Below are 5,311 nucleotides of genomic sequence, written 5' to 3' on the forward strand. Positions count from 1 at the left end.
ACTGGTCCCTGGGGTGTGGCACGTACCTACCATGATGTCTCTGAAACACAACACAAAATAATCAGAGACTCGCTTGAGCATAATCATACTCGACTACTCATCCCTACTTACTCCTTAGCATCCTCAGGATTCTTACTTGGGTTGTCTGTAGATCGGGTGATTCTAGTAATACGAGCCTAATACTACCTTCCACACCCTACCTATAGTCACCCAGGTGCTCCTCCTAGGATTCTAATTCACAAATACTCTATATCTCAAGAATCACAAACTACCTTCTCAGATGAGCCCTTTTAAGCTCATGTAAGTATCTCTTCCTATATTATTTCCCGACTCAGAACTCAGCACATACTCAAACAAATAATAGATAAAACTGATCAAAGCATGTCCTAGTCTAAGGCATCACAGACTAGGCAACTCTGGCCCTAGAATATGAAATACCTAGCTTGCCCACTAGCATGCAATTTTAGTAAAATATCTCATAAATATCAAATAACACAAAAGTAAGGGTATTTTGGGAAATCACTGTCCGGGCTCTGGCCCATTGTATACACCGCTTCAACTTGTTTTCTCTTAAAACAATTTCTCATTTGGAAAAATTCTTTTCTTTTGAAAATTCTTCTCAAATCCTCAGTTTGAGTCTAAACACACCAGGAGGTGTATCTGAATCCCTCAAACCAAGGCTCTGATACCAACTTGTAACGACGTAAAATTTTTTACCAAATTTTTAAATTTCAAAACACATTGATTCCAATAAATAAACCATAAAATGTCATAATCTCAATTCATCAAAACTCATGCTCAAAAGAAAACAATATATAAAACTCCAGGATCCTCTAAATCATAAAACAATCTCCAGTGTGTGTACAATCAAACTGGCGCCTTCCCGTGATCCTGAGAAGTACTTGAAACACATAACACATAACACGGTAAACATAAAGCTTAGCGAGTTCCCCAAAAAACCATACACAACTCATTTACCAAACCCTAAGTCAACAGAAGTCGAACTCCAGTCAACGTTCCATGTTGACCCTACTCGTCGAGTGCACCTATGGGACTCGACGAGTCTGTTCACCATCCATAGAATCACTCAAAAGTCCGGCTCAACTCGTCGAGTTGACCCGTCAACTTGTCGAGTTGTTGCACGATCAAAACCATCAGGACAACCTTATTCGACTCGTCGAGTCGGCTCCTTGACTCGGCGAGTCCATTCAGACTCTTATCTCATCCAGTCGATTTCAAGAGAGAGAACCTTCCCAAACTCTATATCTACACTCCTAAGGCTCATCTATCACATAAAGTCACATGCTTTACGTTCATGCATGGCATTTGGAGCTTAAAATACCAAAACACACCTCAAAAAGGGTTTTCCACTCAAGATCACTATTATGGTTGGATAAAGCAGGTACTTTTGGATTCTAGGCACCTCACATGGTCCAAATCTGAAGTTCAACCCTCTCAATGAACATAAAACACTATAAGTCCTCGCATTTGGGTGGAGAAACCCTAGATTCCCAAAATCATGAGATCTAGACAAAATAATGAGAAAGGTGCAAACTTTATACCATTCCTAGAAGCTCTGAAGTGAAACAACCTCGGATCTAGCAGCATCTTCCTATCCCTTGGCTTGGAATTCTTCCCTTCTCTTCATAAGATGCACCAAGCACTCAAAATTAGCAAAACACTCTCTCTTTCTAAGCTTAACGGCCATTTAGGGTTTGCTCTCAAGGAAGTGTAGCTGCAAATGAGGCTATACGTGCCTTTAAATAGACCCCAAAGCCGGGGATTTAGGGTTTCTCATCCCAACGCCTACTCGACGATTTGATCGCCGTTGGCTCGGATATCTGTGTTGGATGCGACTATCTCTACGACTTGGTGGTATTTTGGAACATTTTGAAAAAAATGCATTTTCAATTGGAATAAACCGAATAAGAACATGACTTTTAATTACATAATTTTTTTTTTCTTTGGGTAACCATAGAAAACATAAATTTCGTATTGAAATTTATGGCTTCATAATCCAAATTTATATTTTGACGTAATAGTTTCGATATTTTCAGTAGCCTTTTGCTATTGTGGTTTTTATTGCAATTCAACCGTTACAAAAAATATATTTTGAACGTAAATTCATATTTGAAGTATGTCTCATGTGATAGTGTTGCATAGACATTAATAAACATAGTGATGTTAATATATAAGACCGAAGGGTATGAGTGGGGAATTTTTTTCACTTTTTGTGCGCCACATCATCATTTCTTTCTCTTTTCTTTCGGTTACCTAAACCCAAGAAATGGGTGAGAAATTTCCCTCACTATTTTTTTAAAATAAAATTAATTGATTTTTATGATTTATAATTTTTAAATTAATAACAACCAAAAAATTTAATTAAAAAGAAAATGCATTTCATTAATTAAAATAAAAATTACAATAAACCTAAAATTTAAAAAGTAGAAATTAAAAAAAAAAAACACAAATACACACACACAAACAAAAAATCAAACAAACCAACTATAACCTATGAAAAATATTTTTTCATAAATTTTTCAATCTTCTTCATCACGAGCTCGAGAGCCGGTCTTGAGAGATGTTCGGTGTTTTCCATCAAGAACTTCAGATCCGTCATTTCTTGTCTCTCCACGTGCTACTTCTTCCTTGCTTCTTCTTTTTCTTTGTCGAACGCCAAACGTTCGGAGAAATTAAGATTATATTAATCAAACGATGCTGTTATTTTCCGCATTTCATCAACGTCCATGTTGGAATCCGATGCACCCGAAGAAGTCCCTTTTCTCTTCCTCTTTGCTTTGTCCTTACTCATCGATCGGACAATTTCTTCTAGCTCGAGTTCGTCCTCCTTATTTAAATCTAGATCGACCTGAGCATCGGAGGAAGTTGTGTAACCACTAGAGCCCTTTTTCGTTCGTTTTGATTGTTATACTCCAAAAATAAAATCTCGCTCGTGTTTTTTCCACCTAGGACATCTAACAAATAATTTCCAAACATGGTGTCACTTGAATGGTTTTCCAACTTCCTCAAGGTAAGATTACAAAGCTTCTTGAAGTATTTCTTCGTCGTCTTGGCCGCTTTTTCGTTGGGTTTTTAGGTTGTTGTACAACCTGTTTATTTTGGAAACCCCATTTCCTATTTCTCGAAACTTCGAATTCAGTTGGTGTTTCGTACGGTAGTCATCACCTTTTTCTAGCTCCTCTCGAAACCGTTCTAAAATGCGAAACCAAAAATGCTCTTCCGGTTTTCTATTTTCAGTCTTCGAATCCTCAAAAATGTCAACCCAATCTTTTACCAAAACTAGCTCTTCTTGTGGAAGCCAAGCTCTCGGATTTTGTCTTCCTGGTTGTGCGACACCCTCGCACACTTGTTTTTTCCCTTTACGTCGTTGTAGGGGTATTGTGGGTTGAGTTTCGGAAACCATCTCTTCTTCTTCCGAGTCATCCAACTCATTGACAAGTTGGAATTGTTTTTAGGTGTGGGTTTGAGATTTATTTTTCGAATGTTGATCGGGAAAAGCAACAAAGTTTGAAAACATTTGCGGAGTAACATTTGGAACATGGACCGGGTAATATTGTCTACATTTTAGTATTGAAATTGTAGTGGAGATTGAATGGGTGCATCGATTTGGGGACGATAAACTCATTGTGATGATGAATCGATAGAAAAAATGCTTCGAGTATGGGTGTTTAAACTCGAAACATGAGGTTTTTTTTCCTTCTATTGGAGTTTGGGTTTGATTGTCGGGATTTATTTTTTTAGAAAAGAAAATAGAGGTTGTAGAAGGTTTGATTGAAGGTAAATAACTATGGGTATTTATAGATGTTTTAAATGGTAAAAAAACAAAAAAAATAGATTTAAATGCTTATAGCCGTTGGTAATATATATATATATATATATATATATATATATATATATATATATATATATATATATATATATAGTATAAAATATTCTAATTGTACAATATTCTTATAATTCAACTTCTAAGTTAATTTACTTCTATGAATTTTATAAATTACACATTTATTTTCCTTTTACATAATTTTTGTTTTCAACTACAATATATATACCTAGTAGGTGTTCGGTAAAAAGATGTGATGTAAGAGAAAAATAATAGTGAAATTTTGAAAATCTTGAAAGTAAATCAAATTAGGGTTGACGTTTAAAAACATTATAATGAATATATCATTGTGATGATGAATCGATAGAAAAAATGTTTCGAGCATGGGTGTTTAAACTCAAAACATGAGTTTTTTTTCCTTTTATCGGAGTTTGAGGTTTAATTGTCGGAATTCATTTTTTTAAAAAAGAAAATAGAGGTTGCAGAGGGTTTGTTTGAAAGTTTGATTGAAGGTAAATAACTATGGGTATTTATAGATGTTTTAAATAGTAAAAAAAAAAAAAAGATTTAAATGCTTATAGCCATTGGTAATATATATATATATATATATATATATATATATATATATATATATATATATATATATATATATATATATTCTAATTATACAGTGTTCTTATAATTCAACTTCTAAGTTAATTTACTTCTATGATTTTTATAAATTACACATTTATTTTCCTCTTACATAATTTTTGTTTTCAGCTATAATATATATACCTAGTAGGTGTTCGGTAAAAAGATGTGATGTAAGAGAAAAATAATAGTGAAATGTTGAAAATCTTGAAAGTAAATCAAGTTAGGGTTAACGTTTAAAAACATTATAATGAATATATCAACAAAACGAAGTATTATAGTATGCTTGAGTACATAATCTTATATACCTTTAATGGTATATTCACTTTTCTCTCTCTCTCTCTCTCTCTCTCTCTCTCTCTCTATATATATATATATATATATATATATATATATATATATATATATATATATATATATATATATATATATATATATATATATATATATATATATATATATATATATATATATATATATATATCTGTGTGTGTGTGTTTTACCGTTTTTTAATGGTTACGTCAAAAAAAAAGAATTTTTTTTGCACCAATCATCGAAGGCGAGAGAACACAACAAAGGCTCCCCCACCCTTTCCTGCACCGATGGTGCGGTGTTCCACCTTGCGGGAAGCGTCTCGCGGCCTTGCCCACTGTACATTATGTCCGAAAGATAACATTGCTTCTCATGGTATTGATATTCCTCGTTTGTTTTCCCCGATTTGTGCCAACGATATGAAGAATGCTAATCATGTTTTTCTACAGTATTAGTTTGAAAAAGTAGTGATGTTGAAGCTGGGGTAGTGATGCGAGGTGAACCTTGCTTCTCTCTTCACGG

The sequence above is a fragment of the Lactuca saligna genome, chromosome 2, assembly GCF_052625555.1.
Source record: "Lactuca saligna cultivar CGN05327 chromosome 2, ASM5262555v1, whole genome shotgun sequence".
Lineage (NCBI taxonomy): Eukaryota > Viridiplantae > Streptophyta > Magnoliopsida > Asterales > Asteraceae > Lactuca > Lactuca saligna.